Source organism: Dermacentor albipictus, chromosome 10, assembly GCF_038994185.2.
Source record: "Dermacentor albipictus isolate Rhodes 1998 colony chromosome 10, USDA_Dalb.pri_finalv2, whole genome shotgun sequence".
NCBI lineage: Eukaryota > Metazoa > Arthropoda > Arachnida > Ixodida > Ixodidae > Dermacentor > Dermacentor albipictus.
This window is the reverse complement of record NC_091830.1, coordinates 69,991,091-70,006,017: the sequence shown is the minus strand read 5'-3', so window position 1 is coordinate 70,006,017 and position 14,927 is coordinate 69,991,091. Positions and strand designations below refer to the sequence as shown.

The 14,927-nt window shown below is 47.4% G+C and overlaps 1 pseudogene; it reads right to left on the bottom strand.

Annotated features, from left to right (window-relative positions):
- Positions 1–705: 705 nt before the first annotated feature.
- On the bottom strand, positions 706–3,405 carry LOC135900034 (uncharacterized; annotated as a pseudogene).
- Positions 3,406–14,927: the final 11,522 nt, after the last annotated feature.

Here is a 14,927-nt window from a genome sequence, read left to right as displayed (position 1 = left end):
GTGTGAATGTCGCCCAATTCGGCCTGGTAGTTTGTCCTGGAGAGCTGTGGCTTGTGTGCTCCCCCGACGGCATTTTCAGGTAATCCCTTTTAATCGGGTTATTCTTTCCAATATAAACTGAAACTTTCAGGGATGAAGACGGCAGCGCAGTGCTACTAGAAATCAAGTGTCCATTTTCAAGACGGCAGCAGAGCTTGACCAAGAGGCCACTGCTGAAATACATGTGCGGTCAAGACATTCTGGATTTGAGACGCAGCCATTCTTACTTCGCACAAGTACAAGTGTGCTTGTACGTGCTCGGTTTGGAGTACTGTTACTTTTACATAAACACAGAAGTGGACTCGCTCACTATCAAAGTAAGAAGAGACGATGCGTTCCTGTCGTCGGCAGTGCCCAAGGTGCGAAACTTCTATTTTGAGCACTTTCTCAGAGATTTGCATGAATGTGCCGAGATCTGAGGTGTTTACATCTTTTAGCATTGTCCAAGAGCAAAGGTAATATATTAGTTACAAGTGCCACGCCATCGCATTCCCAATATAGAACATAGACAACAGTGCCTTTTAATAACATTATTTATTTTTACACATTTGATACATTTTATACAGACATGTACAGTCTTATATGTCGCAGTAAAGCTAGTCATTTTAAGCCTTTGTGTCTATATGAAAATTGTGCAATAAACATTTTCCCCTTTTTCCTGCCCTATTATTTCTGTAGTTTGACAAAAATAGGTTTCTTCAGGTTTGTTAGCACTGCTAGCACGTGAAGAACCTCATCAGCATAGCCAGTCAGCTCGTGTGGTATCCTGCGTGTGATATCATAAATTTTGAGCCTCTGAATCACTCTTTCTACATGAATGAACACGGAGGCGGTTTCATATGTGGCATCCACTTCAGACTCCGTGAATTGTGGGCTGGTAGCAAAAGGTGGCATCACCAAGGTTGCATCCTGCGCGCCAACACCTCTTTTTATGCCTGGAAATCCTTTATCGGCTAAAATGACATCTCCTGGTTCAAGAAGGAACAAAAAACGTGATTCAACAGTTAGCGTGCCATCACTCGTTCTGCCTCCAAACCCCTTTGAAAGAAAAGCGATAGCCCATTGGGAGCTAATCCAACAAGGTACTTGATTGTGTGCCTTCCTTTGTAGTCCGAATACCACATGTTTTGTTTTTCAATTCCAGGAGGCATTTCAGTTTCAAGTTCGGTGCAATCTATGACAACTCTGCATTTCGGATAGTGCAGTTTGAAGCATGGAGGTAAAGTGGCCAGAACAGCTTCTTGTGATGGCCAGTATAGCCATTTCCTTGTAGCAGCATGGATGTTAACAAGTAGACCCTTGAAGATACGAGACGCTGTTGTTTTGTGGATGCCAAAAAGAACACTGAGAAAAGAGAATGGCAGCCCATGCTTAGGTTTGATCAAAAATAACAGTATCTTCTTTTCAATAGACCGCTCATTCAACTTTTTGGAGCAGGTGGCAGTATGCTTAACAGCAGAGCAAATAAAGAAAAAGCCATTGCTGTAAACGCATGAAAGGCGTTTTCATCATGCTGAAGAGATCTGAACCCTGCGAAGAAAGGCTCTTTGCATGCCATCCCAGTGCTTTTGTCTGAAAAGCCCGGACTGCATGAGCTGCCCAAGCGTGTGGTGCACACTTCTTTGTGACTGATGTAGGATGACGCATTTCCATCGCACAACTCTGATATGAAGGTGAAGTTCATGCTAAAAGTAGCGCTGCCGCCTTCCGTCATTGTTGAGGCCTGAAACAAGCATTTAAAACCAGCTTAGTACATCAGTCACATTAAATGCAACGAAAGGCACAAATTATACGTGATAGACTTTAGCTTACATCGACACGATGTACGTCATCTGCAGACTGGTTGCAGGCGGAGGCACTTAAGTTGTCACTGTAAGGCGGGCTGTCCGAAATCTGTGGTTCGGGGCTTGTGACACCCCCTGTTTCGTGACTGTCACAACTGGGCATCTGTCGTGCCTCCTCTATCTTTCCCTCCTGGCACTTTCTTTCTCTGGCAAAACAAGCGTTATAACACATCCAAACAATATTGGTTCACTGAAGCACCACGACCACGTACGCAACAAATTCTAGTCAACGCAAAAAATCAATTGGCATTAGCCCTTTGAGGGTCGATTTTTTTCGCCATATGCGATCACCCATGGTCGATTTTTTTTTATTGCACATTTAAATTCTTCAGAGGGACCTACTTGGAAAAGATTTGCCGTAATTTTTCTAAGGTGAGGGTAAAGTGAGAAAAATGTGTTTTGCGTTGGCATATATGTACTGTTTATTCATGAAAAACAATAAAAAAGAGCAAATAAAGTTTTAAGAACTAAAAAAAATGGTGCATTGTTATACACAATGTCCACACGAGAAAAATGCGCAAGAAGCATGCGCACACGAAAATTTTTCGCAAGTCTCAAATGTTCCTCTTGCACTAATATTTCTTCAGCGTGTGGTAGTCCTTGAAGCATGGCTCCACAAAGAGCGGTTTGTTGCACTGAGCGCATATGTACCTTGTGTCCTCGCGATATTTTTGCTGCCGAGTGGTGTTGGCGCAGACGCGGCACCTCCTCTGGGTATTGCTTCCCTGAGCAGCCGTGGGAGGCAACTTCTGAATAAAGTGCCAAAAAGGGAAACGCATGCACGGCGGCATCCTTCGTATGCGGACCCCTGTGAGCAACAAACGAGCGATTAACAGGCGGTCACCCTTTGAGTGATAATAACGAGATAGCCATCAGTTTTGTGAGCGAAAGAAGCCGAAACCGCGTGCGGAACAAAACCTAAACCAACCGCCGCGCGTCCGCGAGGGCGCCACTGCGCGAGTGGTAGCAGCCGCTCCGGAGCAAAAAAAAAAAGAACTATACAACGAAAACCGAAAGAGAGAGACGCGAGAAAAAAATTCCATGTATTCCCACATAGTGGCAGCACATGCCAGGCAAGAGAAAGTTAGGAAATTAGCGTGCGTTTTAAACGTACAGACGGCGCCGCAAATATACGGTATCGATCATTTTCGGACCTGTTCGCGGCGCCGTATATTTACGGCGTCGACCTCAAAGGGCTAGTCACACTACCTCAAGCTCAGGGCAAGTTTAATATATATATATATATATATATATATATATATATATATATATATATATATATATATATATATATATATATATATATATATATAGCGGGGTGGCCTTCTTCGTTAGATTTCGTGCCACCGACGAAATGTTTGCTGCATATCCTGCTATGGGTTGCAGCTGTCCAGTTGCTGCCATCATCTCTGTAAAAGCAACCGCTTCAGCGTTAACTCACTTGACATAACGCCAGAACATAAAACAGCTTACCTCTGCCGGCGGACGAGTGCGATCCAGCGTTGACGCCGTTCTGCTTCATACGGTCGGCTCGGAAACCGGTAAAACATTGTTCCTGGTGAGTTGCTGTACGTGCTGTTTCAGCCCACTACGCAACAATTCGTGTTGCACTTCTGCATTGTTCAGAAAAGCTGCAGCTACGCGCGAAACACTTGCACCGACACGCTTTCCGAGCGGAAGCGGACCGCTCGGATCCTGCCAGATCCGCGCTCGCCGCCGCGAGGGGCGCTGTAGTAGGTGCGGGAACTACGTTCGCAACCTGCCTATACGAGCCACTTTTCAACGAACCTATTTCCTGCCAACGTGGGTCACGTCACTGTAGACGCAACACTTTGTAGGGACCACTGTTCGAATAAACTCTTTGGCACCGACATGAAAAACTTGGTATGCGTCAATCGGGGGGGGGGGGGGGGGGGGTCCTATGCTTGTCTTTAGTCAACCTCTGTTATGCCAACTTGGACCACTGGCTGTGTGGCAACAGGTGTCTAGGTCACAGTAGGTCACAGCGACTGTGCCGCTCTGCAATGACTAATAAGGTCCCTTCAATTTCTTCAATGCTGAACGGAAGCGAACCAATGTCACAAGGGTTCCTCGGGGACAGCAAGCCGGCGCATTAGCAGACTGCTGCACAAATGCACGGGGTATGTGCCTCTTTTCAACGAATGCCTTCCCGCCTACTCTTTGTGAGCTGCGCCATCAATTCACTAGATAATTGATGTTCTTCAAAAAACCTCTCGCCAACTTGGGTTACTGAGTTTCTGCCACTGACTGTGCGGCGAGCGAGAGAAAAGGTCTCAGAACTCGCAGGCACCGGCACGCTATTCTTCTCGTTTCGGACGCCACGCTCGGACTTCAGTGCAGTGCTACTAGATGGCACCGAAGCAAAGTGCACCGACTCATGATATGACACATAAGTTCTAATCGGCATTAGAGTGTTTTCGTTCAGAATTCAAAATTACAGTGATGCCATATTCATGCAGTCTGAGGCTCCACCGCCCAAGGCATCCTCAAGGGTCGTTTAACTTCGCTAGCCAACAAAATGCGTGATGGTCGCTGATGACTTTGAACGGCCTGCCATATATGTAAGGGCAAAATTTCACTGTACACCCAATGATGACGAGGCATTCTTTTCAGTCGTAGAATAATTGCCTTCCATTTTTCACAACGACCAGCTAGCGCAATCTATCACCCGTTCAAGTCCATACTTCCTCTGGACTAGGACGGCACCGAGGCCTATGCTACTGGCATAAGTGTGGGATTCTGCATCGGCGTCCTCGTCGAAGTGCCCAAATACCAGTGGCGACTGTATGCGTCGTTCTAGTTCAGTAAAGGCGTCGGCCTGTGGCGTTTCCCACTTGAACTTGATATAATATTTAGTTATATTTGTAAGCGGCTCAGCGATGCATGAAAAGCCCTTGGGAAAGCACCTGTAGAAGGCACACATGCCAAGTAATCTACGCGCTGCCTTCTTGTCGATGGGCTACGGGAACTTTGCAATAGCAGGTGTCTTCTGCAGGTCGGAGCGGACTTCAGATATGCTGATGACGCGGCACAGGAACAGAAACTCATAGTGAGCGAAGCGGCACTTTTCCGGCTTCACAGTCAGCCCTGACGACTTGATGGCCTCCAGTATTGTCGAAAGCCGCGTAAGATGATCGTCAACATTTCGGCAAATAAGATGACGTCATCCAAGTAAACAAGAGATGTATGCCACTGGAATCCTGCTAACACCGTCTCGATGACGCGGTGGAACGTTGCAGGAGCCGAAAACAGTCCGAATGGCATCATCTTGGACTCTAAGAAGCCGTCTCGCGTGGTGAAGGTGGTCTTTTGGCATCTCTGTCGTCGGCTTCTATTTGTCACTAGAATGATTTGAGACCGACCGACTAGAATTATTTAGCGTTGCAGAGTCCATCAACGCGTCGTCTATCCGTGGGAGGGAGTATATGTCCTTCTTCGTGATCTTCGACGATAATCGACGAAGAAACGCTGCGTTCCATACTTTCTCTTCACCGAGACAACAGGAGATGCCCACGGGGTTTTTCACGGGTGGATAATGTCGTCGCGCAGCATTTCGGGGACTTGTTCTCTTATACCTTCACGTTCTCGCGTAGAAACTCGGTAAAGGCTCTGGTAGAGTGCTCGAGCGCACTATTCCGTTATTATGCGATGCTCTGCGACTGGTGTTTGTAGAATCCTCGATGACATCCAAAAGCTGTCTTTATACCTTTCTAGAAGACTTCTGAGCTGTTCCTGCTTACTCATAAAGAGACTTGAATTTATTTCGAAATCTGGTTCGAGAACAATGGTCGTCGGGGTAGATGTGGCAGAATCCGAGAGAACAAACGCATTGCTGATTTCCACAATTTCCTCGATGTATGCGATTGTCGTGCCCTTGATGCTTTGCTTGATATCCTGGCTGAACTTGGTTAGCATCAATTCCGCTTTCCCTCCGTGCAGTCGAGTGATCCCTCTTGCGACGCAAATTTGATGGTCGAGCAGTAGGCGTTGGTTACCTTCAATGACGCCTTTTACGTCTGCGGGTGTTTCGGTGCCGACGGAAATAACAATGTAGAAGTGAGGCGGGATACGCACTTCATCTTCGAGCACACTCAAGGCGTGGTGACAACGAGAGCTCTCCGATCGTATCGCTCGATCTTTAGACAGCGTTATCCAATTCGACTTCAGGTCGATGATTGCGCCGTGTTGGTTCAGGAAGTCCATGCTGAGCATGACGCCTAGTGAACGCTGTTGCAGGATAACGAAGATGGCAGAGCAAGTCCTGTCACGAAGGGTAATTCTTGCATGCCGATTCCAGTTGGCGTTATGAGGTGTCCTCCAGCGATCCAAATTTGAGGGCCTTCCCGTGCAGTCTTAACTTTCTTCAAATGGGCGGCGATGGGCCCACTTATGACGGAGTAGTCGGCTCCTGTATCCACTAAGGCGGTGACTGTGTAGCCGTCGAGAAGCGCGTCGAGGCCGGTGGTTCTTTGCCTTGCGTTGCAGATAGGTCTTGGCGTCCGATCACCGCTGCATAGCTTCGACCTGTGGCTGGTCCGTGGCGTCGTCAGATCATCTTTCTTCGGCGTATTCTTTGCTTTCCGACTTCCTGGCAGGCGGCGTCTCGTTCTATGTCGTCGAGACAGGATTTTTGGCGTCTTCGTCAGCGGCGGAGGATCTTCGTCAGTTCCGTGAACAACAACCGCACCTCCATCGGTTGCTGCTTTTACTTTTCCGTATATGGGCTGGCAAACCGGCTCCAGGATGGGCCAGTGTACGGTTGGCGTTGCGGTGTAAGGTAGCATGTCTGGGTAAGGCGACATGTCTGGGTCGGCGTGTCGGGAGAGGCGACTCATATCCCCATGTAAATATGTCGATTCTCATTCAGCAGCTGCGTGCGGGTTACGAGTAGAGCTTGCGCTCGCTTTTTGCGCGGGACGCTCGTGAACGTCTGCAAAAAGCCGTCGCGGAACATCTTCCATGCAGTCAGGGTTGATCCTCGGCTCTCAAACCACGTTCTGGCGGCGTCTTCTAAGGTGAAGTAGACATGCCGGAGCCTGTCGTGGGAGTTGCACTTCTTGAATACAGCGACCCTTTCAAATTATTCCAGCAAGTGATGATCCACGGAAGGTCGGTAGCTCCCTGGGCTGCTGCAGCACGATGGGGGACGCTTGAATTGCTATTGGGGTCGTCGACTTGGCCATGATCCCTGTGGTCTTCTCGGGAAGAGGGCCGTACACTGGTAGCAGTCCTTGCAACCTGCGGTTAGCTCGGTGGTCCTCGGGTTTGGCTCAGGGCTTTGCGGAGGCATTCGGTACATGAACGTAAAGCACTTCCACCATATGTCACGTAGTAGCGACGGTGAAGAATGTAGTAGCAACATCGACGGAACTAACTTTTATTGGGCGAACATGGGCCCGCAATAACAGGCTACACTTAAGGCACAACGATAGCGGCGAAAACAGTCGGCGATCGTCAGAATCTGATCTGCCGGTCAAGCGCGTCGCTTTTATGCACGAGCCCTCGAACGCTCCAGAGTACTCGCTGGTGCCCGCGTGTCCTCCAGAAAGTTCTACACCATTCGCGTGAAGCATAATCAGATTACGCAAGGTACATGTTTCGTTGACAAGAGCCAGCGGATAGAACCGTTGAAAACATTCCAGAAACGTCCCACACTTGCAGGCGCGTCCCGCGATGAGCGATAACGTTTGTCATACGGTGAATAGCGCTCACCCGAAAAAGATAAAGTCCGTGTGTCAATACACTGGCTCAGCTCGGGGCCGCACCGTAAGCCCATATCCGGAAAATTAAAAGCAGCAACTTAATGGAGGTGCCATTGCTCTTTCTAGGAATGCAGAAGACACTCTGCCACCAACGACAACCTTGCAAGAGCCACCTCGACTATGCCGCAACGAAACTCGGCCCTCTAGACGCCGCATCGTAGCGAAGCAGATGCCGGGTTAGGAAATCCCCGCGACGCTACAACACCGGGACAACGTGACGCAGCCGTGATGAGATGCCACGGTCTAATCACAGTGTAATGTCAATAACCGCCGACCTCGACGTTCTTATCAATGGCCTGAACATCACCACCACAGTCAACACCGGAGCCGACTATTCTATCATCAGTCGACAGCTCGCCGCGAAGTTGAGGAAAGTAGAAATTGATTTGGGAGGCCTTCAAATCTGGATAGATGGAGGGCCTCTTATGACACTCATTGTAATCTGCATGGCAAGGATTGCAGTTCATGACCAGACCTACCCTGTGACCTTCGTTATCCTCCAAAGTAGTTGCGCGACGTAATTCTTGGCATAGAGTTCCGGAACCAGCACTGCGTGATCATCAACTGGAATTCCCAGTAGGTCATACTATCCGAAGACCAAGCGATACTACCAGAGTGTTCCCTTAGTCACCATGTCTTGGGGGTGCTTGAAGATCAAGAAAACGTCCAGTCACGCTCCAGTATTCCTGATGACGTCGACACCGAAACACGCGCAGAACTAGCAGGCGTCGTCGAAGGTGACCATCGTCTTTTGCTCGAACGTAAAATTGGTCTCGCGAGAAGAATTCTTTGACTACGCAGAGAAAAAAAAAGCGAAAATGATGCTCACAGCCTTCAATCAAGAATTTAAACACCTGATCAAAGGCACCAAGATTGACTGCATGCAAAAAGTTAGAGCACTCAGCGATACACTGCTCCTCTTGGATTGAGCCGAACCTACAACGACGGTCCGTGTTCTTAACTGCCCTTCGATATGAACACCAAATTTCCCAAACATAAGTTAGCGCTGCTCAAAGGTCTCCTGAAGCAATGAAAGGACTGCTTCTCGTCATCATAGAGGATGCGATGAACACCAGTGGCTAAGCACCGCATTATAACCGAAGAAAGTACTCGAGCACTCCGCCATAGCCCTTACCGAGTTGCTATGCCACAAGAAGCTATAAGGAAACAAGACGGCCAATTGCCGCGTGACATCATCCCGCCGTCGGCATCTAATTTAGTCTAGGTGAAGAAAAAAGATGTTACTGCGTTTATGTATCGATTACTGTCGCCTGAACAAAACCACGAAGGACGTATATCCCCTCTCACGTATAGAGGACACGTTGGACAGACTGTGCGATGCAAAGTATTTTTCGTCGACGGACTTCAAAACCTGCTATTGGCCAATCGATTTTGACTGGAGGGATCGAGAGAAGAGCGCCTTTATTACGCCAGAGGGCCTCTTTGAATTCAAGGTCAGGCCATTTGTTCTTTACTCTGCACCTGAAACTTTCCAACGTTTACTGGACACGGTATTGGCTGGCTTAAAATAGCAGACCTGTTTAGTCTACTGTGAGGACGTTGTCATCGGTGCCTACAATTTCGACACCTGCAGTTAAGTGTCTCGCAGCAGTACTAAAGGCTTTCAAGTCGTTTAAGCTGACCCTGAAGCCGGAAAAAGGCCGCTTCACTTTCGAAGAACCTCATTTCCTGGGTTACGTTACTAGTCAGCAAGTCGGGAGTCCTTCCTGATCTGCTGAATATTACCAATATTTCGCAACCAATGCGCTACGAGGCCGTGTGCAGATTTCTGGATTTGTGTATCAACTAAAACCCTTTGTCAAGAATTTCTCTCGCATCGGCTCGCCTCTCGCTATTCTCAGGAAACGAGATAGGAAATTGAATTATGAAACACATCAGAGCAAGGCACAGGAGGAATTCAAACACCTACAGTCACCACCCGTACGGGCTGACTTCAACGGAGATGCCAATATCAAAATCCTCACCGACCCAAGCAGTGTGTGCCTAGCCGCAGTCCCAGACCCGAAGAAACACGATTTTAAAGGGTCATGTTCAGTGCGAGCCGGCCGCTGTCGAATCGGGAATTTACACTCTTAAGCAATATATACAGCCTTTGGGGTGGATATTTGCCACACAACAATAATAGTCATCTGTCTTGCTTCCGTGTCCTTCCGTGAAAACGCTGCGCTCGCTACTTTCCTGTCGAGAATGCTCTGTCATGCTGATAACGGGCATGCCGTTCGTGACTTGGAAGTACCGGGCTCGCCGCGTTGAAGAAAGGAAATGCGGACAAGACAAATGACGATTATTGTTGTGTGGCAAATGGGTGTAATTTTGCTTCAGAGTGTAGTTATCCAATGACGGAAGAGGAACGCCTTGCCATAATATGGGCTGCCGCGGAATTTCGCCCTTAACTATTGAATTCACCAGCTCATATTGTTCCCTGAGGAAGGCCTTCTTCAAGTCTGGTGGGTTTAAACTCATGTGCAGCTTTTCTTTCTCAGCTACTAGAAGCATATTGGTCGATAGGGGAACAGGTCCTCTTATTTTTGCAACGATTCCGCGATGCTTGATCGTCGCACATTCGACTTTCACGTGCGCTTAAAAGGTAAAAACTATCCGTCTGACTTGTTGGACAGTGCCACATGCTTCATCTCTAATTTTTAAACTTTGTACACTTCTCCTAAACCCTAGAACAAACCTTGAAATTCCTTTTCTTAGTTTAGGAGTCCACGAGGACGTTACTGGGTTAACGTGACCTAAATGTTCAGCTACGCTACCACTCGGTATAATAGCGACGGGTTATTGAAATATGAGGAAACATGCTGGCAACGAGTGGGTTGTAGCAGAATAAGGCTTCATAGATAATCTCTTCGATTCCAGAAAACTACTACAGCGAAGACGAGAAATATTTCGCTGGCAGCAGGGAGAAATGTCTGAGCGTAATTACTGGCATAAGGAAAAAGTTGGCTCCAATATCGATTTTTCAGGAACCGGCGCTTTCTACTACGAGTAAATTGAGAAATTGGGCCTAGTTGGTGTTCATTCACCACAAGATGAAGGTTTCTGCGCGTTCTAAAATTTGTCAACCCGGGACCGTAGGTAATAATTGCATTGGCCTAAAGAATCTGAAGAACAAATACACGCCTTATGCTATGTCGGCTGGCGGGTCTTCATGTACTTGGGCACGGGACCTTGACTGCGTATGACAACGCGCGATATTTTTCCCGCACAGAACTTATTCTGGCGTTTGTTGTGAGCAGCGCACTTCGCTTTTTTCTGTTCGCGGACACCGCAGTTGGACCATATGGTTAATTTTGATTTAACATCACCTAGGGTGTGGACATTTTCCACCTCCTGAATTTAGTGGAAAGGGAATTTCTTCTTAAGTAAGGCTTATTTCAACTATCTGCATCATATATTTTATGACGTGACTTTGCTGTAAGAAATCATATATCTCTGCTTTCCAGGATAATTCAACTGCGCTGTAGACGTTTATCCAGATTCCCTTAATTTGCACCAATGATCGGTGGCACTGGTGAATTATAGAAAAGTATCTACGTTGACACTCGAACTAATTAAAAAGTATGTTTAAAGTGCAAAAGCGTGGTAATTTTTTTAATGTTGACAGCACGCTACAAAGTGCATACAACATGTGTGAATGATAACTGCGAAAAAAAGGGTCATAGCTAAGGGCTTGAAACTGCACAGTTACGTAGTGCCTGTTAATGTGCGCATGTTGTTTAAACATTTTGCTGTGTCAGTTAACAAGTGTGCCGCAAAGGTCACAGTTCATCGAATTAGTACCTTAGAGCTGGGAGCAGTAGAGAAGCGCGCATCGGAGCTGCTGAGGTGGAGTTGGCGTCACGTCATTCTGAGGCATGCGTCTTCTGCTTGCTCTGGTGCAAAGTTTAGATTGTTTAATGCATGATATCATCGTTGTGTACAAAATAAAGCGCCCGCTTGGCGGTATCTGACTGTCCGTCATAGCTTTGACGCCGAAGCTAACATCCGAAGAGGATAACGCAAAGGTTCTTAGCGTTCCCGGCTTCAGCAACTGCATGTGCTGCTAAAACGAAGCCACTTGAGCTTTTCCTTTAAACTCACGGCAATTTTCTGGAAATATCTCTCGCCTGGGAGAACTCGGGTGCGATTGTGGCTTCTCCGAGCGATAGCTACTGGACTGCATATGCTGAAATGCTTTGATTTCTCAAGGCTAGGTAGTTGCCACCTGAATTATATATTAGCATTTTATAATTTATTTGAAGTGTGGTATTCGAAGCTGCAGCTATTCTTAAAAATATGATTTTGAAGAACGCGCATATATTCTGAATATTCTCCGTCTTGCCTCTTTACTACCATCTGAAAATGTGATTATAAACACTGTGTTTATAAAATGTGATTATTATAAAATGTGATTACAAACACTCAGTCCATTTTTCGTAGCGAACCTGTATCATAATTTTAACTATCCGGTAATTGAGCTGTATTTTAAGAAAAAAAAATTATAACAACCAACCTCTTCTGTACTACTACTATTGTACTGTACTACTCAACTACTACTGTACAACGGTTCGGGCTTCACAGCTGTGTTAGACTGCACTATCTTTGGAATCACGCCACAGCAACGGTTACACAGGGACACGTAAATAAAAATATTTTCCCAAAAGAAGGCAGACGCTTTAGAGTCGTTTGTTCTGAATTTGAGGAACGCCTAACCTATCTTTGAGGAGCGCATTAGCCATAGGATAGAATTGCCTATAGTGGGGTCGAAGCTGGTCGCTTTTCAGATGCTAAACGGTAGGCGGGAAAAGTAAGGCACGTCATCTGTTTAGCTCCCCTTGTCCAGTCGGATGTAAAAGCAATTGAATGCGCCAGCCTGCCCGTGCAAAATATATGGGCTTCTTTTCGTAACGATGCTGCCCCTTTATCTCCGCTATTTATGAGCGACACGGCTCTTCAGTTTTTTTCTACACACATATACACACAATAAAAACGCATACAAAAAAGACTCCACTAACAGTTCTTGACAGTCATGAAGGAAGCTTTGTGGTCGGAGAAATAGGCTGATATATGTTCGACTTGGTACACCAATGCTTGATTCTCAAAGACGAGATCTATACAAGTGCCTCGCGAGGTTGTCACAGCCGTGGGACGCGTTACGAGCGAGAGGAACGGGATGTTCTCCCGCATTCTCCCACAACCCGAGACTCGCAGGAAGAGGGGGGAGGGGGGCGGCGTGTACACCCAGCGGCAAACGATGGGGGCAGAAGCGCGCGCAGCAAGCGGACAACACGATAAAGGGAGGAGGGAAGAGATAGCAGCGACTGACTGATGCCGCTGACGCCGATAGTGAGTCAACCCCTATCCGCCACACAAGAACAGGGGGGGGGGGGGGGGGGGACCCTTTCCTCCTCTTTCTGCATGGCGGCGACGGTGTTCTATGCAGTCACGTTATCTTGAATCTCTAGCAGCGTCAGCGGCATCCAGCGGTATCAGTCGGTCGCTGCTAGCGCTGGGGGGATGAAAGGGGGGCGGAGCTGGTTACGAGGCCGACGACGACGACGACGCGAAACCCAGGAACGGACGCCAAAGAGCTGCGCTCAAGCAGTGTTCTGTTCTCAAGCAGTGCTATTCAAGCTTCTCCTCCCCAATGTGGCTTGGATGTTTCACCCGTGGCATTAAACTTTATGAAACACTTGTGCTCTCGGGAACTCTAGCGACAATAGCGGTGCTTTCTTTTACTTTTAAATTGTTTAACACATTGTTTTAACAGACTTTCGCTAAGATGAAAGACAAAATTCAAGTTGTTTTATTTATTTTTTGCCGTGTATTCTTAAACGCTCAAAGGATGGAGCTTGCCGGAGAGATGCGGATAGTACAAACATTTCTAAGTAAATTATTACAGAGAGATCTGCAGTAAAACAGAGTTTATTTGCAATACTTACAAAGAGGGTAAAGGGGCCCTGAGCAAGTTTTTATGGAAATGATGTAACGTATTTCAAGTTAGGATAGGCTTTTTGAAAACTACTTTGCCGTGAGAGGTATGCACTTCAATGAGTTTGGCAGAAGCGGAGTTATTGGCAATCAAACATGCCCTTCGCGGGGCTTCCACTCCTTCTTCAATGGCATGAACTGCGAAGATTACGGCGGCGCAGGGCGTGCCCAGAACCCTCCGGCTATGGAACTTCACTGTGGCGCGCAGTTCAAATTTCATTTTGTATGGTAACGTAGGCGCCACTACTTCCGACTTTGACGACTACGGCGCACCAAACATAAGACAAACGTGGTTGTGTTCAGGGAGCCGCAGTGCGTTTAGCCAGTGGACTCGTCGCGGCGCCCCGTGGCGGTCGCGTTATCTGCGCTACGTAGCAGACCACAGTTACATGCAACTGTAGCGCCTATGCGCAGCGTTTTCTTTGTCCACGACAGGGCTTGATTGCGTGCACGCATTCATGTGCTCGAGTACACTGTAGAGCGCACTGCAGTCTATACCATGCTACTGGTGCGGACAGGATTTGTCCTTCTACAGCTTGACCTACAAATAGTAGCCACATACAGCTTGCGTATATTGAAGCGCTCAATACGAAGCGAAGTCTGCCAAGGCATCTAACGAGAAGCTGCCAGCAGTTAGCGCGTGCTGGCAAGCGTGCGTCTGGTCTGGCCTTAATCCCTTAATGTCCTTAATGTCCTTAATGACCTTAATGTCCCCTACAAATTCCGTGATATGCTCGTGATATACACCGCAACTCCGCCAAGAATTAATGGAAAATCTGCAATAAACGGGGCTTATATATTTGCGCTAATTACAAGGAAGGTAAAAGTGAGGTAGTGACAGCAAAGATGACACGTGACGGACACCATGACGTCCTCCTCTTGTTGATTGCCTATACACTCCAGCATTTTTACATCGAAAAGAGAACTGGCTCATAACAATGTGTTCTGTTGTATCCAGGAAGACAAGTACCTTTCACAGTGCGAATGCCAGCTGTTAGCACGTGATCAAAACTCGGACCTAGTTCAACCTATCCACATCGCTCAATCACCCAATAAGCTTTCCCAGATAAACTTTTTGTCCCAATGAACAGAAGAACCACAACCTGAGTGCTCTAGTGGGGCTCTCGAATTGGATATTACCGCACCACGCTGGAACTGTGGAACCACATCATTCCCGCCGCTGCCACCATGGACATGCCAAACTACCCGCTGAACGACCTACTTCAACAGCTAATCATCTGCGGCACCATTCACCATCAAGGCG